The sequence below is a fragment of the Schistocerca cancellata genome, chromosome 4, assembly GCF_023864275.1.
Source record: "Schistocerca cancellata isolate TAMUIC-IGC-003103 chromosome 4, iqSchCanc2.1, whole genome shotgun sequence".
Lineage (NCBI taxonomy): Eukaryota > Metazoa > Arthropoda > Insecta > Orthoptera > Acrididae > Schistocerca > Schistocerca cancellata.
In genome coordinates, this window is record NC_064629.1 from 624120455 (window position 1) to 624133852 (window position 13398).

Sequence of the window (13398 nt, forward strand, 5' to 3'; positions counted from 1 at the left end):
ACAAAGAGAAGTATGGACAAAATTCACATGCTTCCATTTACAATGTTTATGTCCAGTCAAGACTTGCAAAGACAAACACTTAACTTCTTCTGTTAGATTTACAACTGTTAGTTCGACTAGATAACGTCGTTGCTGGGAGTGGTTGCTTCTAGTAACTGAATTTTGTGACGTTGACGTTCATGGCAGGTTTCTGAAGGTCGTCGTATCTTCTCTGTGTCTGTTTCATGTCTCTTATCGTATCCTTTTTTTCAGTTTACTGTTGCTTAATCCCCCTCGCTCCATAAGGGCCAGAAACGTCTGTCAGTGGGTACAATTCGTCGCCCTTCAACCAAACGAGTGCGAAATCTTAAAACGCCTTAAAAGTTGTACACGGCGGTAGCAAAAAGGAATGTTTTACACAATAGGAAGACAGATGGTCTGTTGCATAAGTTAAAAGGTAAAAGGCAGACTTGCTGATTGATTAAAAAGCAGGGTGTTTCAAATGAATATAAGGGTTTTAAGGCTTTGTAATATTTATTCCATTCAGCTTACAATTATAATTAATACAGCAGATAAAAGAGCAACTCAAACAGTTTTGTTTGTATACGTGTGCGTAAAGGGGAGAGTACCGAACGCTGTAGAGTGAGACAGTCCTTTGCGCCTAGTCCCAAGAAATCTGTTCGGAAAGCTAGTCGTCAATTACCAGTTTCAGTGCAGTCTGTGTGGAGACTTTTAAGGAGACACTTACAACTATGTCCTTGTCGATTACGGTTGTTAAACTCTCTAAAGCCTGCAGACTACGGTTTACGTGCTTAAACGGGATGTTGCTGCATAACGATGATGACGATGAAGGTTATTGTGTTGTCTTCACTGATCAATCAGCATTTCACTTAAACATAAATATCAACACACATAATGTGTGCATATGGGGGTCAGAAAATCCCCGCAACATGGTACAGTTGCGACGAGATTCCCCTAAATCGGATGTATTTGAGCCATATGCCGGCTTAAAGTTGATGGACCTCTCATTCTCGGTGAAGCTACTGTAACTTGTGTTTCTTACTTGATGCGCTAGAACTATGGCTGTTTCCTCAATTGCAAGAAGCTGAACCGCAGAACTTTATTTGGCAGCAAGATGCTGCGACGCCTCACTGGCATACCTTATTATCCGACTGGTTAAACGACGTCGTACCCGACCGCTAGATTCGCCGTATGAGGACGGTTAACAGAATTTGGTTTGGATGACCTCCACGTTGACATACGATCAAAAGCCATGCGATTTTTACGTTCCGGAATTCATAAAAGACCATGTGTATGAGCCTCCGCTACCAGCTTATCTACCAGACTTCAGAGACAACATTGTTGCAACCTTTACTCCAGACACACTGATCAAGGTTTAGGAAGAAATCGTCTGTCGACTCTATGTGTGATGTATGGTACTCATATTGAACACTTTTAAGATAAATTGTTTGATTTCCTCTTTTATTTGATGTGTTATTTGTAACTGTAATTTGAATGTAACAAATGCAACAAAGCCTTAAATCCAGTATACTAATTTTGAGACATACTGTACATACACAGATGAATGGCAAATGAGTGTTTCGCGATATATAAAAAACAGATGGTCTGCTGCATGAGTCAAAAGATAAAAAGCCGACGTGCTGACTGATTAAAAGATATAGACATATAAGTGGATTGAACTGCATATGTAGACTGCTAGGGATAGGAGTATCATGTGCGTTAGAGGGGGTTTGTGGGGGCGGATGTTTGGATGACGGATTTGGGAGAGTGAAGAGGCATATGGAGCCGAACAAAGCCTTAGAATATGGGTGGAAGGGAGTGATGAGAAAGGCAGCCATGACAAGGAGAAGAGGGCAGATTTCTCACAGGTCTTGTAGAACGGGTATTTATCAGGGCGGATTTCACGGACTGGTAAGGGAAGGCGGTTAAAATTTCGTTGGAAGAGTACGTGAAGTGTCTGGAAGATCGTGAAAGAATGCAATCCCCATGTTCGGCCTTGTAGTAGTTATAGTAGTTTTAGTCTATTGTGGGGGCTCTGTTGCATGATTAGTAAATGGGATTTCCAAGTTATTCAGCGATCCGAGGCATTTTAGTGTGTTAGTTACCTGGATAGTTCCGATGTAAATGATAATGTTAAAGTTGTGGGGTGGAAGTTGAAAGGGGTTGGGCCTATAATTAACGCATGGGTTTTGGTAGAGTCGCTCTTAAGGAGCCACTGGTTGCACCAGGAGGTGTACTGAATGCACGGAGCTGTATGGGTAATTGGGATTTCCGGAGGGTAGGGTAGAGAGAGAAGAAAGCGGTGTCGTCGGTATACTGAAGAGGGTGAACGGAAGAAGAAGAATTTTATCATACCTACGGTATACACGACATACCGGAGAGGAGAGAGATCAGCTCCTCGGGGGCACACCTGCAGTAGGATGGAAGATACGGGAGTTTGTGTTGTTGATGGTGACGTAAGACGGGAGGCTGTAATTAAAGAATGTGATGTGGTGGATATAATTTATGGGAAGTACATATGTCAGAAGCTTAAAGTGAAGGTGGGAATGCTATACACGGTCATATGCTTTCTTAAGATCAAGAGAGACAAAAATGGAGACTTTGCGTTTGTTAGTTTGGTGGGGTAGGAAATAAGTAAGGTGCAAGGTTTGGTCATCAGATCAGAAATTGGGATGGAAACCACATTGACGGGCAGGAATGGGTAGGTTTTGATGTAGGTGTTTATGGGTTTGTTGGGATAGGATGGACTCAAAGACCTTGCTACCACAGAGGTCAGGCTGACGAAACGATGGAAGGGCGTGTCACTGGCAAGTTTGTTAGGCTTGAGAAAGAGCAGGATTCGAGAGGTTTACCATGGCTCAGGATAGAAACCTGTCTGAAGATTTATATTGTAAAGAGTGGCTATGATTTCCAGGAAGGAGAGGAGGGGGTTTCTTTCAGGAGTACTTAGGTTATGCAGTTGTGACTGGGAGGAGTGCTACGCTTCTTATGGAGCATCTGTTGAGTATATATTGTTGTTATTGGAGTACTGGGTTCTGTCTATGGGATGTTATAGGTTACTGGAAGCTAGGAGCGAGGGATGGGAAGGAGGTACTGGTGTGCTCATAGACTGTCGGGAATAAAGAGTAATTGAAGTGAGGTCATTAGAGGCAGGCTAAGAAATGATTGGCCTTACTTAGGTTGTCGGGTAGGGTTATTATCGCGCAGAAAGTGGTAGTAACGACCATGTTACTGCCAGTAAGAAGGTGAAATGTCTTTTAGTACCTGGATGAGTTTATGAGCAGTGTGGCGTGTTGGTGCATGTTTGGCGCTAAGCTCGGCGTTTCTTTGCGTTTAGCAAATTTCTGATGTATCCTTTTAGCTGTCAGTGGTATGTAAGTGTGTCTCGGCCATGGGTGTTCAGGAAGGACCGAAATGGCGACGGGATTCATGGAGAAGAAGAAGAGAATGTGGAGGGAGTGTGGGTTGGTGTGGATAGACAGGTTTTGTCAGAATGTGGCAGGGTATGGTGTTTGACAAGATCTGTTGCACGAAGGTGGCAACATGGTGGATGTCTTTGTGGTACTGGAAGGATAAGGGATGGTTTCCGAGTTGGGTAGCAATGGATTCTCTCTAGCATCCCAGTTGGTACCTCAGTAGTCCGGGCTGTGTTTGGGAAAGGCAGGAGGATGGGATGCATGGGTAGAGTGCATTGTGCAGGGGATGGTGAGTAGGACATGGAGATGATCACTTCCAGTGGGGTCGAGGACTGCTACAGTAACGTGTCCAAGTAGGTTACGAGATGCAAGGATAACATCAGGAGTTGAATTGACTTCAGGGGGGTTATGATGTGGGAGAGGGACTATACAATCATAGAGGGAGTCAGTAAACCGACGCCACTGCTGGAATTCAGTATGCAAGTAGCTATAGATGTTGAGGTCAGCATCAGTAACATAGGTCGTGAAGGTATGGTCTATGTGCATGAGGAAGTCGTGCCGACCTGGGTGGCCGAGCGTTTCTAGGCGCTACAGTCTGGAACCGCGCGGCCACTACTGTCGCAGGTTCGAATCCTGCCTCGGGCATGGATGTGTGTGATGTCCTTAGGTTGGTTAGGTTTAAGTAGTTCTAAGTTCTAGGGGACTGATGACCTCAGAAGTTAAGTCCCACATTGCTCAGAGCCAGAGAGTGTCAGTCACCTCGGCTCATTCTGAAGATGGCTGGACGGTATATAGCCGAAATATTAGAAGAAGAAATGAAATTTATGCGGCTGCACTCCCGAAATTTTATGGAACAAAACTTTTAAGTGTTCAAACAGAGCCTGATTCACGGTCTGGAGGACGCAGAACCATAGATAGCATAGAGAAGAAAACAATATGTGAAAAATGGTTTATCATATGTTCGAGGTTTTTCCCAAATCATCAGATAAGGACTTCAGTCATCCAATCAGTAGCAAATTCATAGAACCCAGAGTAGTTTTCCGTGACACCATCGTTAATTGAAATGGGCGTGTCAACACATGTGAGAAATTTTTGTGACACACAAGTTTACACTACTGAAATATAATTAATTAAATGATTGTAATTCGGTAGAAAGTTACATCATCAAGTATCCTTTATATACACTCCCGGAAATTGAAATAAGAACACCGTGAATTCATTGTCCCAGGAAGGGGAAACTTTATTGACACATTCCTGGGGTCAGATACATCACATGATCACACTGACAGAACCACAGGCACATAGACACAGGCAACAGAGCATGCACAATGTCGGCACTAGTACAGTGTGTATCCACCTTTCGCAGCAATGCAGGCTGCTATTCTCCCATGGAGACGATCGTAGAGATGCTGGATGTAGTCCTGTGGAACGGCTTGCCATGCCATTTCCACCTGGCGCCTCAGTTGGACCAGCGTTCGTGCTGGACGTGCAGACCGCGTGAGACGACGGTTCATCCAGTCCCAAACATGCTCAATGGGGGACAGATCCGGAGATCTTGCTGGCCAGGGTAGTTGACTTACACCTTCTAGAGCACCTTGGGTGGCACGGGATACATGCGGACGTGCATTGTCCTGTTGGAACAGCAAGTTCCCTTGCCGGTCTAGGAATGGTAGAACGATGGGTTCGATGACGGTTTGGATGTACCGTGCACTATTCAGTGTCCCCTCGACGATCACCAGTGGTGTACGGCCAGTGTAGGAGATCGCTCCCCACACCATGATGCCGAGTGTTGGCCCTGTGTGCCTCGGTCGTATGCAGTCCTGATTGTGGCGCTCACCTGCACGGCGCCAAACTCGCATACGACCATCATTGGCACCAAGGCAGAAGTGACTCTCATCGCTGAAGACGACACGTCTCCATTCGTCCCTCCATTCACGCCTGTCGCGACACCACTGGAGGCGGGCTGCACGATGTTGGGGCGTGAGCGGAAGACGGCCTAACGGTGTGCGGGACCGTAGCCCAGCTTCATGGAGACGGTTGCGAATGGTCCTCGCCGATACCCCAGGAGCAACAGTGTCCCTAATTTGCTGGGAAGTGGCGGTGCGGTCCCCTACGGCACTGCGTAGGATCCTACGGTCTTGGCGTGCATCCGTGCGTCACTGCGGTCCGGTCCCAGGTCGACGGGCACGTGCACCTTCCGCCGACCACTGGCGACAACATCGATGTACTGTGGAGACCTCACGCACCACGTGTTGAGCAATTCGGCGGTACGTCCACCCGGCCTCCCGCATGCCCACTATACGCCCTCGCTCAAAGTCCGTCAACTGCACATACGGTTCACGTCCACGCTGTCGCGGCATGCTACCAGTGTTAAAGACTGCGATGGAGCTCCGTATGCCACGGCAAACTGGCTGACACTGACGGCGGCGGTGCACAAATGCTGCGCAGCTAGCGCCATTCGACGGCCAACACCGCGGTTCCTGGTGTGTCCGCTGTGCCGTGCGTGTGATCATTGCTTGTACAGCCCTCTCGCAGTGTCCGGAGCAAGTATGGTGGGTCTGACACACCGGTGTCAATGTGTTCTTTTTTCCATTTCCAGGAGTGTATTAATGACGACTAGTTTCTGAAAGTTCGACCGTTCTTAAACCATCCGTTTTCGTAAATAATTGAAATACTCTCAAGTATGAATGTTTGAAACAGCCACAGCAGACAGCTGAAATGGTAATGCAGAAAGTTTAACATACAGTAGTCAAGTTACAGCGAACAGTACGAAGTTCTGACTGTATTTGATTGCGTTTCAATTGTTTGCGGAAACAGACTGTTTAAGAATGGGCACTATGTTCGAAACTAGCCTCCACCAATAAATAAAGGATGCTTCTTAATGCAGTCTACGACGGAATTCCAATCATTTATTTCATTGATGATAAAGCTTCGGTCGTACTTCTCCTTCAGCATTCTGGAGGTCCGTAAATATAATTAAATTCTCCAAAAAGTAGTCTACAATCTTGGGGTTTAGTTGGAGGTGACAGTGCACACAGTGTTACCTTTTGTGCATAGGTAGTTAGTGTGACAGTTTGATTTAAGCAGAGCTGTTTTGTACAGAGTACTTAACAAATGGTGCTAGGAGGGAGAAATGATGATACGCGGATGGAATACCGTGTGGTGCTAACTGGCTACCATATACTAACACCCAATTCTTTCAATATACTTTCATATAGTAGATGCAATGCGGAATGAGATTAAGTTAAATATTTTTTTAGGTCTTCTCGTCATACGTCTTCAAATTGGTATATACTGCGGAATGAAGAGTTTTCTAGGCAAACAGGTACGATCGAGGGCTTGAAATGTGATATCCTATAAGTATTTGGTAACATTTTATTGGTTCTGTATAAGTAAGATTATTTATGACGTATCGTACAGCTGTCAAATTTTTAGAAAGGTAAGGGCACAGTTTAAATAGTTGCTAAGAAATCTGTAAAACCGTCCCTGTGAGACACTCCCTCTGGAACCAGTACTGTCTCCCCGAACTATATTAATTTTCCTGGGTTTCTGTTTTACTGTCAGTTGTGTAATTGATCTATCTTCTTGGGGATATATGGTGCACATGATCAGATAAGGAAAGAAAAGGCGAGCATGTGCACGAACTGCGCAGCACGGCGCCCTATACATTGGCGCTTGGCGGTCGCTGCTATTCGCGGGCATCCGCTGAGCCGCGCGAATTGCGCTCCTAAGCTGCGCTGTTAGTGAAATGGGCTGTTCTCGCCGCCCTCAATCCATTAAACACGCGCGTCCCGCATTCCACACGGTCGTCTACACACCAATTACACGTCCCAATCAAAGTAATGACACTCCTTGCATCGCAAGGAGTGAAACGCAAATTCCACTGGGTACCGTCTACCCAAGATGGACACGAGGGCTCTAATACGATTTATTCTCTTTTACAACAATTTATGTAAAACACACTGTTGTTATGAAAGCATAACGGAATAAACATAAAATTGAATTTTCTCGTGTATCCTACTGTTCCCTGTAACCCAAACTAATCCTCCCCTTAACAGACGTTCCATTCTTCCATATATAACTCGTGTTAGTATTCCGCAGTCAGGACTTATTAAACCAGTGGTCAGATAATATTCATACCTGTTAGCACCTGCCTTCCTTAACAGTGCCCTCATTATATTCTTCTTCATATCGGATGGTATTTCCCCTGTGTCATAGCCCGTTGAGCCAAAACATAATGACCATAGCTTGTTTGGCCGGCCAGTGTGCCCGTGCGGTTCTAGGCGCTTCAGTCTGGAACCGCGAGACCGATACGGTGGCAGGTTCGAATCCTGCTTCGGCCATGGATGTGTGTGATGTCCTTAGGTTAGTTAGGTTGAAGTAGTTTTAGGTTCTAGGGACTGATGACCTCAGATGTTAAGCCCCATAATGCTCAGAGCCATTTGAGCCATAGCTTGTTTGTCTGCCATTGGAACGAAATACATCACACATCAGTGTATCAGGGATCCGACAGTCTGTTGGTAGCTTTGTGGAGGTATCTGGCATTCAATGTCTACGCACAGGTCGTGTAATTCGCCTAAATAACAAGCCCCTGATTTGCCCGTACGCGGTGTTCGCGCCATATAGCGACCCAGGTCAAGCATGAAGGGATGCTGGTGGTTCACAGCTGTCACCTTGTCTTCGATTACTACCACAGGTCCCATGCACGCACAGGATAACGTCTCCTATAGCACAATACTGCTCCCACCAGCCTGCGTCCGTGGCACGCTGCACGTTTTGAGTTCTAGCCACCTTTCTCCTCGATGACGTCGTTTGTGGAGACGACTATCGACCTAGTGTAGCAAAAATGTGATCCACCTGAAGAGCCGATACGTTTCCATTGAACGACGGTCGAATTCCGATGGTCCCGTCCCCGCTGCAATCGTAATTGACGATGTCGTCGGGTCAACATGCGAACACATAGCGTTGGTTTGCTGCGGAATTCCCTGTTCAGCAATGTACAATAAACATGCGTGTACCAGCATGGTGCTCCTTCGGGAGACATGCCACAGATTACCATATATCATACTTTACAGAGCAGACAAGCCTCCGAAACCCATGTTCTGTGAAGAGACGTGGATGTCCAACCATTTAGCAACTAGTAGTAGTTTCTCCTTCATTCTACCTGTTTCCGTATATGCTCACGATTGTAACACGTGAAAATTCGACCAGCTTTGCCGTTTCTGCTGATACGCGTTCACAGGCTCCGCGCAGTAATAATCTGCCCTTTTTCAAAGTCCCTTATCTGGATGGATTTCCCCATATACAGCTCATATCTTAGGTAGGGTGATCTCACCTCCGTGTCTGCTCAGCGAACATTCTTTTGTTGCCGCGTCACGTGCACGCAACGCCACCATGCGGCATCCAACGCATCAGTCAACATGGCTGATCATTATCATGTTCCTTCACTTTTTTCCCTTTCCATAATACTATCTTCAAAATCTTCTTAGATATATATCTATATCATAGATTGCTTTCAGTGCTCGCTTCTTGTGTAGTAGGCTACTGACTTCCCATCTGAGCTGTTGGTATTCGTAAGCTGCTCCTCCTTCCTCCAAAGGTTTCTTTATTTTTTCTTTTTGCGTCATTTACCTTTTCTACAGGCATGCATATTCCTACAGCTTTGAATTTCTTAGACCACTTTGCACCTTGTCAGTTTTAGTTTTAAAATTCTGAAGTCTGTTTTTAAATTTACTAGCTTTACTTGTTACATTTTTATATTTTCTCCATTCATCAGCTAAATTTAGTATCCTGTGTGGTATTCAATCACTTGTTGCTGCCTATTGGTTCCTCTGCTGCTTCCACTAGTCCATCTCTCGAAGTTATCCACTCATACACTATGTGATCAGAAGTGTCCGGACACCTGGCTGAAAATAACTTACAACTTTTTGGCGCCCTCCATCGGTAATGCTGGAATTCAGTATGGTGTTGGCCCACCCATAGCCTTGATAACTGCTTCCATTCTCTCAGGCATACGTTCAATCAGGTCCTGGAAGGTTTCTTGAGGAATGGCAGCCCATTCTTCACGGAGTGCTGCACTGAGGAGAGGTATCAATGTCGGTCGGTGAGGCTTGGCACGAAGTCAGCATTCCAAAACATTCCAGAGGTCTTCTATAGGATATAGGTGAGGACTCTGTGCAGGCCAGTCCATTACAAGAGATGTTACTGTCGTGTAACCACTCCGACACAGGCCGTGCATTATGAACAGGTGCTCGATCATGTTGGAAGATTCAATTGCCATTCCCGAATTGCTCTTCAACAGCGGGAAGCAAGAAGATGCTTAAAACATCAATGTAGGCCTGTGCAGTGATAGTGACACGCAAAACAACAAGGGGTGCAAGCCCCCTCCATCCAAACAGAACCACACCATAACACCACCGCCTTTGAATTTTACTGTTGGCACTACACACGCTGGCAGATGACGTTCACCGAGCATTCGCCATACCCACACCCTGACATCGGATCGCCATATTGTGCACCATGATTCGTTATTCCACACAACGTTATTCCACTGTTCAATCGTCTAGTGTTTATGCTCCTTACACCAAGCGACGCGTCGTTTGGCATTTACCGGCGTGATGTGTGGCTTATGAGCAGCCGCTCGACTATGAAATCCAAGTTTTCTCGCCTTCCACCTAACTGTCATAGTACTTGCAACGAATCCCGATGCAGTTTGGAATTCCTGTGTGATGGTCTGGATAGATGTCTGCCTATTACATATCACGACCCTCTTGAACTGTCGACGGTCTCTGTCAGTCAACAGATGAGGTCGGCCTGTACTCTTTTGTGCTGTACGTGTCCCTTCACGTTTCCACTTCACTATCACATCGAAAACAGTCGACCTAGGAATGTTTAGAAGTGTGGAAATCTCGCGTACAGACGTATGACACAAGTGACACCCAATCACCTGACCATGTTCGAAGTCCGTGAGTTCCACGGAGCGCCCCATTCTTCTCTCTCAGGATGTCTAATGACTACCGAGGTCACTGATATGGAGTACCTGGCAGTGGATGGCAACACAATGCACCTAATACGAAAAACGTGTATATATTTGGGGGTGTCCAGATACTTTTGATCACATAGTATACTTTATACTTTTCTCTCGTCTATTTCAAACAGTCCTTTTGAAACTGTCAATAACCTCTAACGGTTTCCGTTTATCGGTGTCCCGTATCTTTAATTTCCTGCCATTTAGTAACTGCCTAAGCTTTAATTTGTACTTCATGATTGCTAAATCGTGGTCCGAGTCCAAAGATGCTTGTGGAAATGTTTTACAGCTTAAAATCATATCTCTGAATATCTGACTTACTATTAAACAGTTCATCTGAAACTTCCAGTAGTCTTCATGTCTTTTCCAGCTATATAACCGTTTTCCACGATTTTTAAACCGAGTGTCTATGTGGTTAAATTTTGTTTTATGCAATGTTCTTCACCTTTCAGTCCTTTGCCTTAGACCATGTTCTACAACTACTTTCCTTCCATTCCATTTCCCCTTTCCGGATTCCAGTCCCCAATTTAATTCAATTGGCGCCTTCCTTTACGTATTGCATAATTTATTTTATTTAACATCACCTGCCTTCGAACTCTTCCTTTGCAGAACTTGTAGGAATGTATGTTAATACGAATGTGGAGGGTAGTACTTGTGCCCGTCTTGGTTATGATGATCCGTTCTCTGTGATTTTCACAGTAAATTACCTGCATAGCTACTTATCTGTTCAGTATTCGACGTACTCTTGAGTTACAGGGTAACCCTCTCTGATTTTGTGTTAGTAATTCTGTATTGACATTTGACGTTAGTAAAGATAACAGATAGGTACACATGGATCTTAGCGGCTCGTGGAAACATTCCATCCCATATTATCTGACGTATCGCATGGGACAATTTAGAAGCTTTTGTGTGATGTAGACAGTATACTCTGCGCCTTTCATAAATACGAGATTGATTGCGACCACTCGATCTATTCCTTATGTACTACTTCAGGAGAAAGGGTCTTTGTTCGTCGTAACCTACTTTCACGTAGTAAATGGGGGTTTTTACGTAACATACCAGTTTTAGGCACAACATAAAATTTGCTAGAAAGTGTCCCTCTCTTTCCATATCGATCCTTTTACTTCTAAAGAGACGTTGACGGTGTACTTAAATACCGCAGATGTAATCTATTAATTTTACTAGCAAACATTTCATTAATATTTAAACAGCCTGTCCCTCCTAATAGTTGTCAGGCGCATCTTCGTTGGTGTTTCAGGAGTTACCATACTGACGCCAAAACGGAAGATAACAGAGAGAAGACAGAAATACTTAATTTGGTCCTCCTAAATTGTTTCGACGCGGAAAATCGTAATATGGTCCCACATTTCAATCATGTGTACAAATGTCGAAATGTCAGACACAAGATATAATGATACGAAAGATATAAAAATCCCAGCCACAGCTTCTCTACTCTCTTTTGACATAGAAAACACGTATTTTAATATTCCAATAGCAGAAACAGTAAATATCATAGAACAAAACCTGAAGGACAACAGCCAGCTAGCAGATGAAAACATCAAAGAAATACACAAGTTGCTGGAACTGATAACGAAACCGAACTACCTTCATTTAAATAATGAATACTATTTACAGGAAGATGGGTTACCAATGGGATCCCCAGTATCAGGTGCCCTAGCAAACATTTTCATAAACCATGTAGAAAAGTTAATATTCAAAAATATTCTCAAAAATAACTACAACATACTTTATTGGGTCAGATACATGGATGAAATCCTTTGTTTAATAGATGAACCTCAGGCAAAAATTGACCAGTTGCATACAGATATAAACACAATACACAGAAAGATAAGATTCACAATGGAAAAAGAACAGAACAACAAAATAAACTTTTTAGATATAACCATAGCTTTGAAATCTACCGTAAACCTACAACAACTGACACAATCCTACATCAGACTTCTAATCACCCACACTCACAGAAACAATCAGCACTCAGATACATGCTTTGTAGACTCAACACAGACCACTCAGCACATAAAATTACCAGAAAGAACTAGACATCATCACACAAATAGCAACAGACAATGGGTACAATAGGGATCTAGTCACCAAACTAAACAAAAAAATTACGAAACAAATACAGTCAGTGAACACAGTACATAAACACCCACAAACAACAGTACAACAAAACACTACACAAACAGGCACAAACAGTGACAGAACAATAACGACACAAAGAATACAGGAAAACAAGAAAGAAGATTCAAGATGGTACACAGCGACATACAAGCACAAACTCACACATAAAATAATAAACATTTTCAAAAGACAAGGGATAAACATAGCATTCAAACCAGACAATTCAATCCAAAGGCACATTCCAAAAATAACAAAGAAAACACAGATATTGACCTAAAAGCAGGAATATACCAACTACAATGCAACACATGTGATCGAAGGTATATAAGACAAACCAGCAGAACATTTGACACCCGATACAAGGAACATATCAGAGCATGGAAATATGGAATGAGCCACTCAACTTTTGCAGAACATTTGAGAAAAAATAACCACAAACGTACTAAAAGAGAAAATGATATGAAAATAATTAGAATAAATAATGAAAGACCTCTCCTAACATTACAGGAAAATCATCATATATATACAGAGTAAAGGCTGAAAAGAAACAACTACTAAATGACCAATTAAATGTGACTAACAACTCACTCTTTACACTGATTGATCATATAATAGACAGAAATCCCAACAAATGATAACACATGTTTCCTCTCATAAATATTTACAGGAAAATATAATAATAATAATTATTATTATTATTTTAAAAAATAGTAATAAAAATAAAATAAATAATTTTTGTTTTTATTTTATTTTATTAAAAAATCTCTCTTCCTCTCTAATACACACACACACACACACACACACACACACACA